This window comes from Cygnus olor, chromosome 1 (assembly GCF_009769625.2).
Source record: "Cygnus olor isolate bCygOlo1 chromosome 1, bCygOlo1.pri.v2, whole genome shotgun sequence".
In the NCBI taxonomy this organism is placed as follows: Eukaryota; Metazoa; Chordata; class Aves; order Anseriformes; family Anatidae; genus Cygnus; species Cygnus olor.
Genome location: NC_049169.1, coordinates 138,499,088 through 138,521,772, shown reverse-complemented (window position 1 = coordinate 138,521,772; position 22,685 = coordinate 138,499,088). Strand labels below are relative to the sequence as shown.

Sequence of the window (22,685 nt, the reverse complement as noted above, 5' to 3'; positions counted from 1 at the left end):
TTTTTTTTTTCCAAATGTGACTACATCATTAGTTTGCACCAATATACCATGCTCTGGTAGTTACAATGGAAATAAACAACTTGTACCAGTGTCACTGGAGTAATTTATTTAATGATAAGCTTCAGCACGTATTTAGTATTTCAAATTCTTCTATGCATTGACATACTAATTGCTAGCACTTCAGAATATACACCGACTAAATACATTTTGTGTCAGAAGAATATACTCACTAGATTTTCTGTACAATATTCAAAACGTGATAATCTTAGTAACCATTTAAGTGAGGAGATCTTTATTCCGAAGTCTGACTAGTACAATGCCAGAACACCACAGTCCATGTAAATAGGTAAAGTGACTGCAGATTTAACTTTGGCTTTTTGAATGTCAGTATATCAGACATAAAACTTTTCCTTGGTATGCATATGCATGCATTTTTTGGCAGGGAAAGGAAATGAGTTAACCCTGTAAGCCAAAAAGCCTTGCAAGGGCAATGTGAAAGATATATATTACTTGTTGCCTACTTCTCCTTGTAAGGAGCATACATCTTGTGCACTATTCACAGCATCTGGTGTCTAATCCATGTTAGTATATGTAAGTGTTTCAAAAACTACGATTTTCTTCAACTAAGCCTTGATGTAAACTACTACAGTCAAATACAGATATAATTTCAGGCCTTAGCTTGATCCCCAGCCTGTTTCTTTTTTCTCTTCAGTCAGTGACAGAAACTAAACTTACTTTATTTTACTAAAACATTTTAATTTACTAACAAGAAAATCACTCTCACCAAAGTCCATTCTACTGACCTCTCAAGAGAAACTAGCAGCAATTTTCCTTCCTCATCCTCCCAGAGTCACTGCTTTTGACATGGCTGCCTATACTATTCTTGGGTTTGAAGGCTGATTCATCTTCTAGCTCTCTGATCTCTCTTCATATGTGCTTCAGTGGATCCTTCACAGTATTTTCTCTTGCTGAAGAGATGCTGTTCTTGATCCTCTTCTTTCTCTGTCACTCATCTCTGGGAAATTTCACCACAGATGACATATAATTCAACAATGTTCCCTGTGCTAAAAATTCACTGATCTCATCCCCTTCACTTAAACTAACCTTACTTTTTCCAAATCAAAGTTTAGTGCAGTCTTTTGCCAGGCTTTTATTGATCTCTAGCTATGAGTTTACTCTCAACACCATCCATCCCAGCACAGTTCTCATTTTTTCCCTGCAAATATTGTCCTTCATTTCCTTTCTTCATAGTACTGTAATTGTACTCCTTACCTTCACACATCATTTTAGTCAGTTTGGATTTATGTCTCTCTTCTAACATCCAACCTACATTTAAAACTCTTGCAGATTACCTCTGCATAAGTCTTCTTTCCTGTCTATTCATGTAACGAAAACGCTAACCTAGGACTCTCTCACCTCAGTTTCTTAACATTCTTTTCTTTGGCCTCAAGAAATACAAAGGGTTAATTTCCAATATCAACAGTACAATCATTTCCCATTTGTTTCCTTTTGCACAAAGCAGAAGCTTTTTTCACTTTTCATACACTATGAAGGCCTACCGCACCTCATTAATTATCTGCTTATTCACAGCAAAATGTTTACAGCTGCATCACAGTGTCAGCCCTCATCAACACCTGTCATATTTTCTACCAGTACCTTACCCCCACAATACTTCCCAGCGTTGGTAGGAATCCCCTACAACTGGCTGTAAAACTACCTTACCAGTATGCTTCTATTCCATTTTGCCCTGATACAATGATATTACTTACCTATATATTAGATCCTTCCTCACCTTTGGCAGAACAAAGCGTTACTCTTCTGTTTGTCATTTGCCAAGTTTTGCTAACACAACTCCATAACCATTTCTAGAGTGCTATCTTTTACTATATAATTGGACTAAATTAATTAGAATTCTAAGGAGCAATGCAGGCGCATAAGAGTTTTTTGCTCCAGCTTTCCCATATGATGAAGTAACTCTCACTTTTGTGCTAAGCCAAAGTGCATGCAAACACAATATGAAATCAATTATAATATTCCATTTATATTGACCACAAAGAATATACATGGCAAGTTGGATACCTCACTTTAGTAGTCTAAATAAGGTGAGATGAATCCTACTCTTTGTATCCATTACTATTGAACAAGTTTGCATTCAGTTTATAGACTGGCTGCACAGCTAGCGTGTTTTTGATCACTCCTTTAAGAGTGCCTCTCCTTTTTTACTGTGCTGGGCTTTGACAAGAGCTTGGCTCTGTGGTAACAGGAATTGCAAGAATCAGCACAACCAAAGTGGAATAGACAGCCCCGGGTTGAGAACACACACATGAATGCTATCCTCATGAAACCGCCTAAACAATAAACCCACTTTGCACTATTGCAGCATAAATCAGAAGTGCAATGTGTTTCTAAGGAAAACCAAAAGAAATGCTTACTAGAAGAAACACAGTGATCTCTTCAAATTGGATTGATATCAAATGAACCATGAAAATTCTGTGATAACAAAAGATTTTGCTTAGACTGTCTCAGTTCACAATCCCGACACCACACATTATAGTAGCCTTAGGGGATAGATAACTCCTATAGACCAGGGAACTGAAATTCTGTTACATTAATTTATATACCTGCATCTTCTTTGGGATTGTACTTTTCCATGAATTACATTTAAATTAAACAACCACAGAAGGAAAGAAAAAAAAAAAGTGGTATCAGCAACAAGCAGATGCAGATACTAGATTAACCAAACAATTCTGGTCCCAAAGCTAGGCAAATGGCTCAAGAGTCATTTGGTATTTTATAAGCAGACTTGTAATCATCTATCAGCAAGGTACAGCTCCATCTGGCAGAAGAAAATTTCATGCATTACATTTCTTGCATCGCCTCCTGGGTTATACCACATTACTGAACCATCTCATAAACCTGTATATAATCCAACAGTGCCTACAATGACAGCACACAGTCTAAATGTTTGGATGACGAAAAAAAAAACATTCTTTCACAGGAGTAGGTAAAACAAATGTACAAGAGATAGTCTAAATATCATTAAACTGCAAGGAAAATATTTTTCTGGTTCAAGGCTATCATTAGCAGGACTCGTACTTGTTCCATCAATGTCTAAACCTTAAAGAGGCATGAGCAACAGTGGAGTTTTTCAATAGGGCATGGTCTGGCCTCATTCTGCCCTCCTCCAAACTCACTGGACAACGTCCATTAGCTTCAATTAAGACATTATTAGGCCAACAATGTATACAATCAGCAAACAGAGTCCTCACTGTTTTGTTTTTAAAAAATGAGACATGATCAGTCTTGGCAAAGAGCAATAAAATAAAAACAGTTCAGCCTTTAATTTTTCCATCTGTCTCAGAAACAAGGTTAAGAGCAATGGTATGTGACACGGACCTCAGCACAGTGAATGAAATGGATGTCCCTCATCCAGAGCAGAACTCTCTCTGCATCTCTAACATGCACATTTAGAGCCAGAGGCATACTGGACAGTGGTAACAGCTGTTGCCTTAAAATATCAAATCCAACCATCCCCTGCACAAAGGGCTCCTGAAAAAAACAGGTATCGTACCAGTCTCAGGATTCTGTTCCATTTTCTCTGAAGTACTTGCAGAATGTGGGCAGACTGACAGTTTGGTTTTCCCAGTGTTTGGCTGCAAGGCGCTTATCCCTGGATGTACACTAGTTGAGACATGCCCCTTACTTATCTAAAATGAATCAAATCATTTCTTTTGTGAGAAAACACAACCTGCTGGTTTTCCACATTCTACTGTGTCTGCTATTAAGAGCAGATTATTTATTTATTTAATAGCAAGATGGCTTGCTTGGGATGTATGGCATCACAGTTATAGCAAAGATCTCAGTACTTAGGAAACAACATGAAAAGGGCTGAGCTAGCATTACACTTGCAAGTAAAGGTACCAGCAGCAGTCTAATCCCAGCAGTAAGCTGTTCAGAATTTTCTGCTTCTCAAGTGCTTCTGCAGCTGGACTGTGATTACACTGCTACAGATGATTAAGGCCTGAAACATCTGCACTACATTGATGAAGACACCTGATGCATCTAGGACTGTGGGATTCAGTTTCAGATTCAGGCACATAAACTCAGGTGCCTCGTGTTTAGATATCTATGTGGGATGCGGCTGAGTTCTCACTGCAGCCAGTGGAAACCCAGCAAACAGAAACTGCAGAAGTGTTTATCTGATCCTGCTTTGACACTTATATTTTGTAAGATGAGAAACTTTTTACAGATAGACAAAACTCTTGAGGAGAAAGAATTTTGTTGTTGTTGTTGTTGTTGTTTCTTTGTTTTTAATTATTTAAATAGACTGACAAACATAAACTAAAAAGTATTTATGTCAACTGTTCCTGTTTTTCTATGTTTAAACATGCCTTCTTTCCACTGAGTTTGCATAAAGATGCATAAAGCACAGACTGTCTCTGTAAAAAGCTGCCTGTTATGGCAATGAAATCAAAAGATAAGCCAGACTACATTATTCTTTCCCACTGTCACCATATCAAAATGCCCCCACTATCTAAGACTTACTTGCAAAGCAACACAATTCACTGTTCATCCCAAGAGTAATAAATAAATATTTTAATGGTATAAGATCAGGAATCTTATACAGACCAAAATTATTTGTAAATTCCAGTTTTGTAATTTCCTATTGATTTCCAAAAGGGGAGCCAGCAGACACAAGCAGAGATAACCCATGTTCTGTAGAAAACTTCATTAGATATTATTAATATTATTAGAGCTTGTAAGATTTAGGACATCCCAAAAGCCTAAGTTCTCCAAGTTTTTATTATAAGAAGTGTTTTTACCATATGTCCTGTTACCCTCTCTCTGATGCCAGTCAGCATTTAATCAAAAGGCAATGATCAAAGTTTCTCTCTAACATATTGTCATGCCATTCAGACAGCATTTTATTTTCTTCAGCCCTCTTAACCATGTAAAAATACCTATGGTGTTTTACAGTTCTTAATTCATGAGTTATATGAAGTCTGACCTTGTTTATATTCTATCAGTTGCGGTCCTTCAGTAGAACCCAAATAAGAAATAAAAATAAACAAAAATATTTGAAACGTCTATGTCCAAAATGAAGTCAACCCTGTTGAGTTTCTGACATTCAAGTAATCCGATTCTCTCCTCCCGTAATTTCATGTAACTAAAGCCTAAAGCTAACTCTTTTTTCAGACCTCTCTCTTAACTTGGATGTTTAGGTTTCTTCTAAAGGAGAGATACCGTCATTTTGTTACTCTATAATTAAGGGATTTTCTTGTGTTTACTGTGAACTACATAAATCCTGATTTCCTGATATACATACATGGGGCACATAAAGTACTAGAGGATCAAAGATTTTCCAGCAGATTTTCACTGGGCTGCTAAATTAACTGCATCTTCACATAAAGTAGCAGGTTCTTGGCCAATTCAAATAGGCATGTATGTATATGTTGGAACAATTTTTTTTTTAATCTGCTGTTAAATGGAAAGCTCATTTCAACCTTAACCACTTCTGTATTTCACTTTCTGCAAAAGAATGTTCATGAAAAATAAAAACAAAAACTTTTTTAGGTAAACCCTGACCCATAGTACTAAAAAAACTTTTTTAAATATGCATTAATTATTTGCTAGTAAAATAGTCCTGTTATATTTCTAGTTAATGAATTGTAAGTATGTCTAATAGACTTGTAAATAATTAGATAAAATATTTTGAGAAATGAGATGACAAGCTGAAAAATAAAACAAAGTTGATCTATGGATATACTAAGAGTACACCCTGCTTCAAAGCTCATGAGGTAAACACAGGTTATTATTAGAGGTTCTAGAAACAACAGAAGTTTTCATTCCAGATTACCATTTTCAGAACCCAAAAGCACACAACACCTAGATAGCAAAATATATTTTGTGGATACCAGCATGGAAAACCTTCCCAACTGAATTTAATTTAAAAAGAAATAAAATAAAACAGAACTGGATGAATAGACAAACATTATAAATTATACATGCTAAATCACAAATTCAAGATTTAGTTTATTAGGTTGGCACTAGCAACTGCAACAATGATATAGAAGGAAACAACTACATAAGAAAAAGACTGACTGACAACTGCATTGTTCCTGTAGAAAAATTTAGGAGGCCATTCAAGGAGGTCACAAAGGTAAAATGCTACTGAAGGAATCAATAGACAGTTTTTATGCAAAACCAACCAAGCAAAATATTTCATTGATGTAGCTAGTGAATCCTGTAGCCAAAAATACTTGTAAAATTCCACGTAATTTCCAATTTATATTTTCGGCCTTGGTCCAGCAAAATACTTAAACCACCGGTATCCTTTTGATTTTAATAGACTCTTTCCATGCTTAAAATTAGGTATATTAGTGGGCAGCCATGGGAACTGGAACTTTTCTTATTTTTGTTCATCAGCATGAATTTGAATTACAAAAAAAAAAAAATCATGAAATTGAACTATGAAAACAAAGATCATGCAATCTATGTGACTAAGCTCATGAGGACAGAAGGAAAGGCCTCTTCTCACAGATAACTACTGATAGGACTAGAGGGAGTGGCCTCAAGTTGCACCAGGGGAAGTTTAGGTTGGAAATTAGGAGACATTTCTTCTCAGAAAGAGCAGTCAGGCATTGGAATGGGTTGCCCAGGGAAGTGGTGGAGTCACCGTCCCTGGGGGTGTTCAGGGAAAGGTTGGTTGTGGTGCTTAGGGACATGTCTTAGTGGGTGATATTGGTGGTAGGGGGATGGTTGGACCAGATGATCTTGAAGGTCTTTTGCAAACTTAATAATTCTATGATTCTATAATTAGTTTCAGGTTTACCTTTGACTTTCAGCAGAGCTTGTGCTGAGCATACCTGCTCTTAGCTTAAAATTCTTCTAATTTGTGCTTCAGTCATTGTTTTCACTGGTTTTGAAAATTGTATGGAAATATTTCTAATTATCCTAGGTTTAATAAACCAATCTACTTTGTGGTCACAATATAGTTCAGGATCACAACAGTCTTTCTATCTGTAACAAGTCTTGGCAATGGGAAAAGTACAGAAAAAATTGTAGTTTATGCCATAGAGGCCCTGGGCAATAACCAGATGGTGTTTGATTTACTGTTCTTGCACCAGGAAGGTTTTGATTATTTTAATGTTAAATGGCAATGCAATTAATTAAATCCTTAACAGCTTTGCCATTGGAATGCATATTTGTATGTGTATAAAGACAGAATGTGTTCCCCTCTGAACAAACATCATGCTTCTTTGAATTATGTGATTTATGACAAGTATCAGCACATACCAATGAGAATACTTTAATTCCAGAATACTGTATCATTTTCAGCAGGAACTTATTTCTGATAGATAACTGCTTTCAATGAAATAATTTATACATAAATAATCACAGTTAATGTTGAAATTTGCAAAAATTCTGTTCATATCAGGGGTTTAACTAATTCCTTTTTCAAAACTATCCCTAGATGGTCCTCATCTAAGAAAGAATAATAAATCACTTCTTTAGGAACATAACAAGGGATGTAGGAAGCCAGGCAAACAACCATTAAAAAGGAAACCTGAGTAAAAGGTGTAAGACGATTATGAGTCTGATAGAGAATAATTATTATGGGACCACAGGTGTTTCTATGATCTAAGAACATAAATGGCTAATTTTGTATTTATTGTGCAGCAAAAATTCCTACTAGCCACTTTAGCATTAAGGTTCCCATCAAATGCATGATCGGACTCAAAAATTATACCTGTGCCTATACACAAAGAACAATTCTTACAGAAGTTATTCTCATAAATCTGATAAATGCAAATGAAATTAAAAATATAGCACATGACAACAGAAGCATAAAAAATATATTCAAAATTTTCACTGGGATGAGAACTTTAAGATGAAGCAAATATAGCAAAAGTGTTATTTTGAACATATTATATGACTGACTGGTACTTTAGGTTGTTAGCTTAATATACTTCTCAGTTGCAAACACAAAAACAAGTCAGTTTCCTTTTCTTTTTACCTTCTGAATACTCTGGACAAATGATGTCTGCTTGCTGCATGCATATTTTTTATGCAAGGTGAAATACAATTATTGTGACTAGTCACCCAAGCATCCATGCACAATATTCAACAAGACTGAGATGTTCAGGGAAAGCCACTCAGTTTTTCCTAGGATACAATTGAATGTATTATCCATATGCTTCATTGGCATGACAGCATGGCCCCTTAGGCTAAACTCATACTACATGAAAGTAACAATATGCTCATTGCAGTGTTTGGAGAGAAAGTCTACATGAAGAAAAGTAGTAGAATGGGAGGACAGCTGCCTAGCCCCGCTGAAGTCAAGGCCTTGGGCTGTCCTAAGCCTAAGGTTCCAGGGACAGCACCTTCCCCAGTGTCCTCAGGGCCTTTTCCCTGTCCTCTGCTCACAACCAGGCCCAGGGAAACAGACTTTTAAATATGAAAATCAGAACAAGACCATCAAAATCCGCAAAACAGCAGGTGGTTAGCTAAAGAAGGTGATTATCATTTAAAGTCCCTTCCATTTATTTAGCCAGATGAAGAATAGTTTTGAACTCAGCTCAGAAAGGTCCCAATGTGAAGACCTGACCGCTCACCTAACAGTTGTTCAGAAGCTTTTGAAGTATTAGGTCTTTATCTCTGCCTTTCTCATTAGAATCATAGAATCATTAAGGTTGGAAAAGGCCTCCAAGATCATCTGGCCAACCATCCCTCTACTACCAATGTCACCCATTAAACCATGTCCCTAAGCACCAGGTCCAAAGTTTCCTTAAACACCCCCAGGGACAGGGACTCCACCACTTCCCTGGGCAACCCATTCCAATGCCTGACTACTCTTTCTGAGAGGAAATGTCTCCTAATCTCCAACCTAAACCTCCCCTGGTGCAACCTGAGGCCATTCCCTCTAGTCCTACCAGTAGTTATCTGTGAGAAGAGGCCGACCCCCAGCTCCCCACACCTTCCTTTCAGGTAGTTGTAGAGAGCAATAAGGTCTCCCTTGAGCCTCCTCTTATTCTTACACATCTCTATGGGAGAGAAAAACACTACATGCTACTTGGCAGGAAATAACAAGGGAAGAGATATGAACAGATGGGAAAGGCAGACCAACATTAAGGGACAAAGAGAAGAGTAGAGAGTTAAAAAGAAAAATGAACATAGATGAACATGTTGTACCCCTTCCTCAGGTTCATTATAATATCGAGATTCGAGATATTTTTGTTATATGAACATAGCCAGAATATAAATTGTTATAACAGTACATTCATTCACTTTTTATTCAACACTTCTCTTGGATAAAATTAGTCTGGGAAATTTACTGCTTGCATTGGTCAATAATATCTGAAGATTGCATTAGAATGGTTAGAAGTCTTAATTATTTTTAAATTGATGTTGTTTTAATTTGCTTGTTTTTAAGTAGAATTGTTAGAAATCTGAAATATTAACTTTTCATTAAATACACCATATTAATGTATGGTTAATTGCTCTCTGTTACTATGTCCTTCATAGACATATCCACGTTCATGCACAAATTCCACTAAAAATTGTCAAGAATGAATGGTTTCACAATTTAGCTCTCATGAATCAGGAAGTAGTAAAAATAATGTGTCATATATCAATATATTTGTATATATGCTATACTGAAGTCTTTACCTAAGAGCTGTTTAAAAAAATCAAATATACATATGGTTTACCAAAGGTATGATTTGTATTATTTAGCTTTAGGACACAGGAGTAGATGGTTATTTTTAGTCAGATAAAAGAATGGGGCTTCCATAAAGTAATTCTTCCCATCTCGGATATCCCTTTAAGATGTCAGGACAAGTCTTCCCTTTTCCTCTCCACTGACTGCAGAAGGAACATAAATGAATAGCTTGGATTAAATGGACGAACTCAGGTGTGATGAGGCGCATTTCAAGACAAGTATTCTATTTTTACGTTGTCATGTTCTTTAAAAGGAAAAAGCAGAAAATCCTGAAGTAACATGACCATAGGGGAAACGTTCAACTTCTGTGAGGTGAAGGTTGACCCAAAAAGGCCACTAACCACACTAAACTTCTTTTAAAATAATATATAAAATTATAGAAATTCACACTTCTTAATGCACAGTTTTTTGTGCTGTGTCTTATTGCTATATGCACACCAGACAGAATAGCCTGCAGACACTGTTCATGTTTGTCAAGTTACGCTTCATCTGATTTTCATTTACACTGCCGTGGCCCCAGGGGTCCTCACTGACCACGCTGCCCATGCACGTACCCCCTCAAAGCTCCACCCCATCCATCTCATGGCCCAGGACCCCCTTAAGGTTCCTCAGGTGCTCCTCCATTCAGATGTTCTTAATGTCAGAAAATCATGCGGTACCTCCAACAGCACAGCACATTCTTTTTTTTTTTTTTTTTTTTAATAGCAATCTGCATTAAAACAAACAAACAAACAAAAAATTCTATGCTATAATATGCTAGAATAGTTCAGAAATTAGTTGCTCTTCTGAAATTATTTTTTGAATTTCCACAGAATCAGAAATATTAAATATTTCCAAGCCTGATATTCTACTCTATCTGCAACTGTAATTACAACAAGCCCTGGCTTATCATGCTTTTCTTAATTATTTCAGTAATGGTTGTTGATTTTATTTATTAATAGAGTCATATTCACTGTCTCAAAGCTTACAGAAAAGCTGACCATTCATTTTGAATATGTTTCTATCTGAATAGTCAGAGAATTAATATTTTTATGGCAGTTTATTCTGTGCATACAAAAGTGTCAATTATTTTTAACCTCTAAACTCAGAGAAGGCACATTGTCTGTCACTGAACTTTTGAGTTTGACATCAATTAAAGTTCTCCCATTAAAAAGAAGGTATTAGAGCAACACGAAGTCACACAATCAATCTGTCAAAAATGATATTCCTGTAAAACCTTAAAAAAAAAAAAAAAACTATCTGTGCCTGAGAGGCACAATTTATAAATGGCAAATTTAACTTCAAAATTTAAGCCCAGAGATCTCCAGACCCCTACTTTGCTCCCATGGTCATGGCAGATAAGAGCAATTTTTTTTTAATATTACTACATTTAAGTAATAAAATGTGATAGACTATGTATTATATATAAATACTGCCATGTTTCTCAAAAGATTACTTGTTAGGCCAAATAACCCATATAGTGACAGTTTTAAAATGAGACCATTTAGGTTGCCTTTATTCTCACACAGTTTATATATGTAAGTATATATAATATTAAACTGTACTACATTCCAGTATATTAATAAAGCAATGGCCACCTGCTATCTGTAAGTCAATGAAAATAATGGATAGGAATATCACAGTCACCAATGTAATCCAAAGTCTTTGGAATTTAACAGAGACCATAGATTTCAATGAGTTCTCAATGAAGCAGTGAAAGCAAAGGACTCCATAAGTCATAAACCTGTATTTCACTCTTTTCCCAGTCACTGTAAATAGCCTTTACTATAAACAGCCCTCACCAATATATCATATATAAGAAATACAACAGATTTTGATTTTTTTTTTTAATTTTGCTGATTTCAGCTTTTGCTCTTTTGGAATGGCCTCAATTTTGTTCTCTCCCTCCTTGTTTTCATTATTCATAGCCATATTGCTCAACTTCTTTTTTTTTTTTAACTTTTCATTTATCAGTATTACTATACATAGATCTCCTGCTCTGGCTGAGATCACACTTTTCAGATTTAAAAACCTCCTCATTACAGTGGGAGAAGTAAGAATGTAATTCAGTGTGCTTCAAAGTGAATTCCGTTGAAGACATATGAAATTTCAGTCACAAGGAAACAAATCAGTAAAGAAAGTTCGCATTAATAGTGTGTATGGCACCTGAGGAGAAATCAAATTATTTTTTTCAGTCTGTCCAACACCTGGGTAAGGCAAATATTCAGTTTTATAACAAAGCAAAATAACAGTGTTTCAGTACAGATTCCAAATTTGCTTTTTAAAAGGCAAGAACTTCAGCAAAAGGCAACAATTTAGAACCTTTCCAGAAGGTTCTCACACGCTGTGAGAATAAAAAAAAAAAAAAAAAATTTACAAGATCAAGAGAAACCTATGCAGTAGCCACTGTCTTTCAGACAGAAAAATAGGGAAAGAGATTAAAACACATGGCTGTGAAACTGAAGCAAAAGACAGAAATGTTTCCAATAAAACCTGTTCCATACACAAGTCTATAAACAAAGATCTTGGAATATTTAGCAGGATTATTGTTAGTTCACTTCTTCTTCTTCATATGTATGCTATTTACACTGTCCTGAAGGGCCATAACAAATGGCTACAGAAAGGCAGGATTTGTTCTGACCACCTGAAAGGCAGAAAACCCATCTGAGGGAGATGAATGAGAGTGGCTTGGTGGGTAACTGGCAGCCATCCAAGATTAACCCACCATAGATTTCAAAAATAATCTGTCCATTTCAGAAAATAAATAAATAAATAAATAAAGGGAACTAAGATTAACAATTTGCACTATTATATTTTTCCCTTTGTGTAACACAGCTTTTTCAGCACTATACAGCACACAGGCTAACTAGGAACCACATCTATCAAAAGTAGGCCCTTACCTTTTCCTTGTGCTATATGAACTGAGATGGTAACAAGAAGAAATTCAGTCCAGCTTCTAGCTTCAAGACATGGTGAGGGAAAGTATCAAAGGCTATTTAAGTCCTACTTCTCTTCTTGCCAGAAATATTCCTCTGATCTTAGCTAGTTAAAAAGCAGGCAATATGAGGCTAGGCATGATTATCAGTGAGTAGTGTAACTAGAAAGAGAATGAAGATGCTCTCTCCTCTCTCTCACTTGGGCCTACTCACAGCATGTAAGGCACTGGCACACTTTTCATTTAGTGATCTACAACGAAACACAAGTGCTAGATCAATGGCAGTAGAGATGTGGATAGAATAATACTTGACACATGTCCCACATCTTCATTAACACTACTGACATTGATGAATTATCTCAGAAAATAATGCACTGACCTCTTAACTACAGAAAATCTCTCTGAATGAACAGTCTCCAAGTTTGTTCTTTTATTATTATCTTATTTTTCAACCTCAATCATGAAAAGCCTAACAGCATAATGGTACATATGAACTTCACTTTGTGCATTTTAGCTTTTAATAAAAGCATACGCACCACAACAGAAAGCATAAACTACAGCACAAGGCTCCAAATTAGCTCCTGCCTTGATGATGTAGAAGTTTAATCACTTAGAGAGCCTTCCTGTTTTCACTCCACATGCTCCTAAAACTGGATAACACATTTTAATTATAAGACCTTATATCTAACCATGAAATGCTGTACATTTAGATACAGTACCACTCAAAATAGTTTGAGTATCTGGTAGAAATCAAATTCAGTGAAATGAAAAATGTGGTAATTTACTTGCCTTTTAAAAGCCTGCTAGAAAGGTAAATAGTCTCAACTGATCTCAGCCAATATTAGTAGTGTTAAAATATGAACCCTCGTGGTCAGACGAAAGGAGTTTTATTTAAACTCCACCACCTACCAGTGAAAAATTGTTCCCTGCAGATTTTTCTAGCATTTCATTCTTTAAGTTTTTACATGACTGCTATTTAAAGAGACACTGAAGAAGCACTGCATTGTTCTTTGGAGCAGACATTCTGATTTTCAAATACACTTTTCAGCACAAATTAAAGTCTGCAACTAAAACCCTGGACTTTGGGGATATTTTTTAAAGCAAGATTCTTGAAGTGCACTTCTATTCACTTAAAAAGATTGGTTTGGGGAAGGGCTTTGTAAAACTTTCACACCATACTGTATCTCACCCACCTGAATGCAGTAAGACTTTATCTTCTCTTCAGTTTTCTTTGCAGATTATCAGAAAAAATAAATGTAAAAATATAATATAGTCTAAACAACAACAACAAAAAATCACCCTATAAATAAATATCTTTCTTAATGTAATATTTGCTTATGTAGCAATCATCATAGCTCTGTAAGTTGAAGGAGGCATTAATTCAGACAATTCATGTGCAATTGTTATAGGGAAAATATCATCTATAAAAACTTCAGCATTAAAGTAGAGAGTAAAGAAACAAGAAAAGATTTTAAGTCTTTCACAAATACTGAGCTAAGGCGATGGTGAACTTCTCTTTCACAGATACTGGTTAAAACCACCATATTAGAAGTGATCTTTTTTTTAATTTTGGACTGCCCTATTGTAAAGGCAAAAAAATGCAATATAAGAAATCACAATTTTTGCCTGTGTTAGCTACAAGCATCGCTCCATCCTGCCACACATTTAATTTTACTCGTGCTTCAGTGTTCATCTTTATGTCAAAACACATTAAATTTCACAGTTCAACACCATGGCAGAAGAGAAGAGGGCTAAGACAAATACAGATGAAGAATAAGAAGCTAGGAGTAAAAGTGAGACATTTTGCTTGCTGTTAATAGCAGCATGAGAAGCCTTGCACCAGAACATGAGCAGTCTCTAAGTGAGCTGTGTTCTAGCTATGTACCAGCTCCAACGTGAAATGAGACCTGGGCACACAAAGGTATCTCTTATCCTTTTTTCTCCCTCCCCACCTCTTCTCCCCTTACCTTCTCCCCTTTGGTTTCTACAGGAAGGAAACAGAAATAGAAATGCTAGATTGGAGATGCAGTACATTTGAACCCATTTCTCAAACTGGCAGACTTATGGTCAAGGCCAAGGTGAAGGACCACGTTACATCATATCTGGTCCTTGCACTGTTAAGTCCCTTTAACTCCAGTTAGACACTACTTTGTGAGAATACCCCACGATAGCAAAGTGGTATGTATATTCCTGGAGAATCAGTGCCTCCTATGGAGCCCAATAAAGAAAATTAATTATTGCAATTGTTTTCTAGAAGCCCCTTTTCAGATCTTTGAGAATGATATGAACTCATTTCATAGCCTTCAAAAGATAAAACAATAAAAATAAAATTAAAAAAAATGAATAACAGAATCTTAACCAGCTTAAAATAAGATTAACTAGTTAGATTTCATCTATTTTTTCTGAAAAGTGATTTTCTAATCCAGAAGACTTCACAGCAAAAAGAGAAGGAAAAACAATGCACAGGCCAAAGAATTCAAAGATATTAACTTTAGTTAGAAGATATAAATTTGTTAAGTTCCATGTAAAACTTCACATGGTACAGAAAACTCACATTTCAAGTTGGAAAAGGAAATATCTCCATATTTAAGGGCTCAAAATAGTATTTTTCCTCTTTTTTTTTTTTCCTAAAAACATGACAAAACACAATAGTTCATCTTTCCATTTATGGTATTTCTTATCCTTAAATAAAAATCAAAAGAAACATTCATAAACACTTATAACTCATGAATTATTCTTAAAATGGTTTGTACTACACTATTGCAAGAATACTTAAGTTCATGGAGTATACAACTATTTAAAATAAGCAAAGTTCACTTTAATCAACTGACATGGATGTTAATGTGGCATTTGCTTATTGAAGAGCACTCATTTGGCCAGTGCTGACAATTTAAAATCTTACAATGGTTATTCTTGGATAGCTGAAAGAAAACTGGCATTCTTCTTAACAAGCCCAGCCTAGAATCTAACACTGAAAAATTTACTACCTTTCTACCTCAATGAAAGATCAGCTGAAAAATCAACAGATAGTCTAAAGCTTTGCCCTTCCTAGTACAATAGCGAATAGGATGTTAAAGACTAGAGTATATTTTTTAAACTCACTTCCCTAAGTGTATTAATAAATATTTTCATGTATAAATGGATTTTAAGTTTATGATTAAAGTAAGGTACTTCAAATAAAACTTCTAATGTTTTCAATACATTTGCAAAGAAACCAAGATAAAGACAAAAAAGATGATGCAATAAACCTAAAAAAAAAAAATAAACAGATTTTCAAAGATAGAAGTTTTATGAAGCAATAGTTGTAAAACAAAAACTTGCACAAATTGAATTAATGTGTTTGTTGAGAGGTCTTGTTTGAAGTGTTGTGTTTATACTTATCTGAGCAGAAGTCTGTTATCATGTCAAATATCAGCATTTAACCCATGACCCATTTAACCCATTACTCTTCCTTACTCATCATAAAAGTTGTGGGAAATGAGATGAGGCTAACCTGTGTGTCTTTATCATTAACCTTTCCACAGCAGTTCATTGAATCATTGAACTTTAAGCATCCTAAAAACCTATGTTCTGGAGTTTCACAGCTCATAGAAAGCCCAGAGGTGAATTGTATTCAGGAGTTTGAATGCCACATTGCTCAACTGAAGTTTCCACCACTAAAGTCCACATCCAAGGTAACAGGGCTGTTTTTATTCTGACCAGAATCAGCCTTAAACCACCAACAGTGTTTAGCATAGAGTGGTGTTAATAACAAGGAATGAAGGAAAAATGACACTAATTGAACTGGAATGAACAGGACTACTAATATCTAACACATAATCAAGCCATTTATATGGCTTTACAGAGCCCAGTGTTGGGTTTGTTTGTTTGCTTTTTAAGTAATTTTTATTAAATCATGTAAATAGGATACATGGGGGTAGCAAAGGACATCACATTTGTCCTCCCGTGTGCATGAATGATAATTTCCACAGGAAGCACTGTTTCACAGTCATTATGGATGATCACCAGAGAAGTTGTGGATGTCCCATCCCTGGAGGTGTTCAAGGCCAGGTTGGATGGGGCCTTGGCCAACCTGATCAAGTGGGTGGCATCCCTGCCTATGGCATGGAGGTTGGAACTAAGTGACCTTTAAGTGATCTTCCAAGCCAAACCATTCTGTGATTCTATGATTGCTCTCATGCAGGGATAAAGGGATACAAGCAGGGATATCCTACTGTAAATATTTTTGCTACGAATAACTCCCAAGATAAATCCTATGTTGAGAACATTTTTTAGTAAGCTATTATCAGAAACCAATATTTTTTGACACTTCCAAATAATTGTTACTCCCAGTGAAGACAGAGAATATTAATTCAGTTCTTCAGATACCATATGAAGGGAGAGTGACAACAGAAAAACACAAAACCTGAAAATATGCACAACACTTGCAGGATCATGCCCAGCTAAGTTTAACACTGTTATCTAAATTAGGTCCCTTGGGCTCATACCATGTTCTTCCAGGCAGACTGAATTCCTCATGTATCAAATCATCTCTCCCATATACTCATCCTAATACATAGTTATCCAATCCATTCTTCTTTTGCCTATATATTCCACACCATGATATATTCACAGTCAGACAAAATTTACATTAAATAAAATTAGAGTATTTCCCATAATCCCCACTTTCTTCTCCTGTCATATAGCTTGAGCATTTATCTGTTTTTTTGTTATTTTTCTTAAATCACATTATGTATCACAGACACACAGTGGTGATTGGTATTGTACTGAAGTAAGATGATGGAACATGACTTATTTTATGTTTGAAATACCACGTACATTTAAAAGGCTATAAATGCATTTCTTAAAGAGAAGATTAAAAATCAAGCGGGCAATTTTATTAGCATGTAGAAACAGATAATTACAGACCCTACAGCAATGAGCACTTCTTATGCTATGAAAGTAAGAAGCAAATTTTTCATTGGTAACAAAAAGATTTCTGTGGGTTATTTTCATAATCCATAGGGCAGATTGACCTAGTGTAATGCTATACGAAAAACAAACTCAGAGACAGATTAGTAAAAATTTAAAGCTAACGAAAAATGCAGTACCTCGATTAGAAGAGACATCTTCAATGCTCTCTATCTTCTTTTATTTCTCAAGAAAAACAAAACTTTCTACACCCTTGATAGATATAAAATCCCTATGTTAACCTCTGGAAATCATCCAGGCAAGAAGACTATACTGTCTTTATTTGACCATTTGCTAAAAGAAATAGTATCACTATTACACGGGCTGCCCTCCTTTATGTTAATTGTCTTGTTTATGATTGCAAGTTTCTTTGATAGCCAGACTAAAAATCATACTATGCATATTATCTTTCCCTGCCTTCTGCTTACTTATATATGCTGTCACTCAGTAATTACCTTCACATCAAAAAGGAGAAGAAGAGAAAGCTAAAGAAGAGAAGGCTCCATGGTGAACTCATTGTGGCTTTTCAGTACTTAAAGGGAACTTATAAAAAAGATGGAGAGCAACTCCTTGCTCAATCAGATAACGGCATGACAAGGGGGAATGGTTTTAACTAAAAGAGGGGAGATTTAGATTAGAGGTTAGGAGGAAATTCTTCACTCAGAGGGTGGTGAGGCACTGGAACAGGTTGCCCAAAGAGGTTGTGGATGCCTCGTCCCTGGAGGTGTTTTGAGACCAGGTTAGACCCCGGGTGACCTGATCTAGTGGGTGGCATCCATGCCTATGGCAGGGAGGTTGGAACTAGATGTTCGTTAAGGTCCCTTCCAACCTCAGACTACCAAACAAAATTGTATTTCTCTCCAGAGGCACAATGTTCATTTTTTGCTCTGATGTCTACCCTTGACCATGTACCGCAAATAGCCCACCACTCCCTATCTTCTTTTCCAATCCCCACTGACTGACAATTATATCTATTTTTATGCTTTAATATTTATCTTTGTGTCCATCTTATAACTGACTTAATAGATCACATCATTTCCTTTTATCCCTGCCCATTGATAATATGTTAGTCAGAAACAAGATGTGGGGAAAAAAAAAAAAAAAAAAAAAAAGAACTGGAGGCCAGGCAGGTGGAACAGAAATATTCATGCTTGGTGAAAGGAGGTAACATGAAAGCTGAAAGAATCTTTGACTTAACAGTAAATAGTAAAATGGGAACTTTAAATGGCATAGATAAACAACAACAAAAAGCAAATAACTCTTTACTTCGTATTTCACCTTAGCTTTGTAACATGGGAAAAAAACAAGGGGACACTGCCTGGAGTACTGTGTTCAGCCCTACCTTACAAATTACTAGAAGGATAATAAAAAAATAGAGTATAAATAAGATTTTTCAGGAGAAAGATTAAAGGATATAAATACAGTTTTATGGAGCAGTTTCCAAGGTGAAAGAGGACTGTAATTTAGTTGGACTGGGTCCAAAACCCAAGAGCATCTTTAAGGAAATTGCTACTTGTGATCTTGGCAGTTATTTGTTATTTGCCTTCAGATTTCTTGTGATCATTAAACGTTGAATTCCAGAATGGTTGAGGTTGGAAGGCACCACTGAAGATCACAACCACCTTGGGAACCACCACTAGTGACTGGCCTCCCGCTGAACATTGTGCCAATGACCATAGTAGTGTGTACCTCTCCCTTCCCTTTGTCAGCAGGTCATTATCTCATTCAGAAATAGGCTCCTGTTTCCCCTAGTCCTCCTTTTGTTGCTGATATACCAGTAGAAGCCCCTTTTTGTTGCCCTACTACCATGTATGATGGACTCAATGGTTAAAATACATGAATTTTCATGGTTCTAAAAAAGATTTTTATGGTTTTCATATATTCTAAGTGAGATGGGAATCTTCTTATTAAGATACCAGCAACAGCGAGGTATCGAGATACCAGCATAGCAAGGTATCAAGAAAAGCTCGCAAGAACCAGAAACAACAAGTTGAATCCATAGCAATTGAGTAATCTTTTCTCAAAGGCAATCTTGCTTCTCCCCTTGTAAGCACAGTTCTGACAGAACTGGTTTCTATGTCTGTTGATGGGAAAGGTGGGAACAAGGAAGAAGGACTGAATACATTCTGGGTAAGATACTCGGTGACACTGGCCAGCACAGTCACAGCCAGGTATGTGTGGTTGGCACCTTGTATCTCCTAAACCAGCAGTGTCCTCTGGACGCTGGGCTGATTAAAGTTCCTTCACCACTGGTAAGGAGGATCTATGTCTTTCTCCCTCCTTTCCCAGGATAATTTTTTTCCACTTAAATGCCATCCTATTCCACCAGAACAGCACTTCCAGCACATGGGTCTGAGTTGCTTGGGTGGTAAGGATAGGACACCAAGGGTATGGCCAAACAACCAGCTGGCAGTCTGGAACAAGATACGCATCCCCAGATCTTTGGGGAAGGAAGGACTCTTGATCCAGGGAAGGAAGCAATTAGATGTGGTTCTGAATGGATAGAGAGTCACCAGGATGTCCTGGTCACTAGGCACCTCCACCTCTGTTATGTCAAGGTGCACTCACCAGATTTGCTCCACAACCTTGCTCACTTCTCCTCCTCAGACCACCATCACAAAATATGGTTCGCGAAAAAACTACTTCTAACAAAGGCCCCTCAAACACAGTTGCATAATTTGAGCTTAGCTTGCAGGTAGGGAGGAAGAAGCTTGCAGGTATGGGAAGTAGTGTACTGTGATGCATGAATCCAAACACCACCTGAGACAGACATGTCTGGTCAGATAGATTTCCTGCACGGAAACACCTGAGAAGGACACACCAGTAACAGTCTACATTTGCCCTGATTACACCTTGGCAAAAGTCAGGAGCAGAAGGTCATCATCTCCACATGCATGGTATACATGAATTTTCCCTGGTGACTTCCAAAGATTTGCAAGATGAGATAGAATCACAAAATCATAGAATCATTAGGGTTGCAAAAGACCTCCAAGACCATCTGGCCCAACCATCTCCCTACTACCAATGTCACCCGCTAAACCATGTCCCTAAGCACCACAACCAACCTTTCCTTAAACACCCCACCACCTCCCCGGGCAACCCATTCCAATGCCTAAGCCCTCTTTCTGAGAAGAAATTTCTCCTAATTTGCAACCTAAACCTTCCCTGGTGCAACTTGAGGCCATTCCCTCTAGTCCTGTTGCTACTTATCTGTGAGAAGAGGCCAACCCCCAGCTTCCCAGAGCTTCCTTTCAGGTACCTGTAGAGAGCAATAAGGTCTCCCCTGAGCCTCCTCTTCTCTAGACTAAACAACCTCAGTTCCCTCAGCCGATCCTCATAGGATTTGTGTTCCAGACCCTTCACCAGCTTCGTAGCCCTTCTCTGGACATACTCCAGAGCCTCGACATCTTTCTTGTAGTGAGGAGCCCAAAACTGAACACAGTACTCGAGGTGCAGCCTCACCAGAGTACAGGGTGATGATCACCTCCCTGTTGGCTATACTATTCCTGATACAAGCCAGGATGCCATTGGCCTTCCTGGCCACACTGCTGGTTCATGTTCAGGTGAGCATCAATAAGCACCCCCAGGTCCTTTTCCTCTGCACAGCTTTTGAGCCACTCTGCCCCAAGCCTGTAGCATTGCATGGGGTTGTTTTGACCAAAGTGCAGGACCAGGCACTTAGCCATGTTGAACCCATCCCATTGGCCTCTGCCCGTTGATTCAACCTGTCCAGGTCCCTCTGCAGAACCTCCTTACCCTCCGGCAGATTGACACTTCTCCCCAACATGGTGTCTTCTGCAAACTTACTGAGGGTGCACTCAATTCCATCATCCAAATCATCAAGAAAGATGTTAAAGAGGATGGGCCCCAACACCGACCCCTGGGGAACACCACTGGTGACCTGTCACCAGCTGGATTTCACTCCATTCACCACCACTCTCTGGGCCTGGCTGTCCAACCAGTTTTTAACCCAGCCAAGAATGTACCTGTCCAAGCCACGGGCTGCCTGATTGTCCAGGAAAATACTGTTGGAGACCGTGTCAAAGGCCTTGCTGAAGTCTAGGTAGACTAAATAGCCTTTCCCTCATCTACCAGGTGTGTCACCCGGTCATAGAAGGAGATGAGGTTGGTCAGGCTGGACTTGCCTTTCATGAACCCATGCTGACTGGGCCTGAGCCCCCGGTTGTTCTGCACATGCTGTGTGATTGCATTCAAGATGGCCCGCTCCATCAACTTTCATGGCACCGAGGTCAGGCTGACAGGCCTGTAGTTCCTCAGGTCCTCCTTATGACACTTCTTACAGATGGGTGTCACATTAGCAAGTCTCCAGTCATCCAAAACCTCTCTGGATGACCATGACCACTGATAGATGATGGAAAGCGACCCAGCAATCACATCTACCAGCTCCCTCAGCACCCTCGGGTAGATCCCATCTGGCCTCATGGACTTGTGACAGTCCAGGTGGAGCAGCAGGTCTCTAACTGTTTCCACCTGAACTGTGGGGGGTTTCTTCTGCTCCCCGTCCCAAACTTCCAGGTTGGGAGGCTGAGTAACCTGAGGATAAGTGGTCTGGCTAGTAAAAACAGATGTAAAGAAGGTATTAAGAACCTCAGCCTTTTCCTTATCCTTACTAGTCACGTTCCCCCCTGCATCCAGTAAAGGATAGAGATTCTCCTTGGCCCTCCTCTTAGTGTTAATATATTTGTAAAAACATTTTTTGTTATCCTTAACCACAGTGGCCAGGTTGAGCTCATGCTGGGCTTTGGTTTTCCTGATTTTCTCTCTGCAAATGCTGGCAGCTTCCTTGTACTCTCATGAGTTGCCTGTCCCTTCTTCCACGAGACGTAAACTCTCTTTTTCTCCCAGAAACTCAGAAAAAGTTCCCTGCTCAGCTATGCCAGTCTTCTTCCCCACCAGGTCATCTTATGGCACACAGGGACAGCCTGCTCCTGCACCTTTAAGACTTTCTTCTTGAGGAGCATCCAGCCTTTCTGGATCCCTCTGCCCTTCAGGAGTGACTCCCAAGACACCCTGCCTACCAGCATCCTGAACAGTTCAAAGTTTGCCCTGAAGAAGTCCAAGGTAGCAGTTTTACTGATG

General features: G+C 37.7%; 1 protein-coding gene and 1 long non-coding RNA gene across 5 annotated transcripts in view; both read right to left on the bottom strand.

Moving 5' to 3' along the window:
* OCA2 (OCA2 melanosomal transmembrane protein) overlaps positions 1 to 22,685 on the bottom strand; it is a 205,264-nt gene that overhangs the window by 16,038 nt on the left and 166,541 nt on the right. The gene's annotated exons all lie outside the window — the stretch shown is intronic.
* On the bottom strand, positions 9,002 to 18,291 carry LOC121059140. Its single transcript, XR_005814443.1, has 3 exons — positions 18,099 to 18,291; positions 13,845 to 13,854; positions 9,002 to 9,022 (listed from the first exon to the last, which is right to left on the bottom strand). It is a non-coding gene; the product is annotated as an uncharacterized LOC121059140 (long non-coding RNA).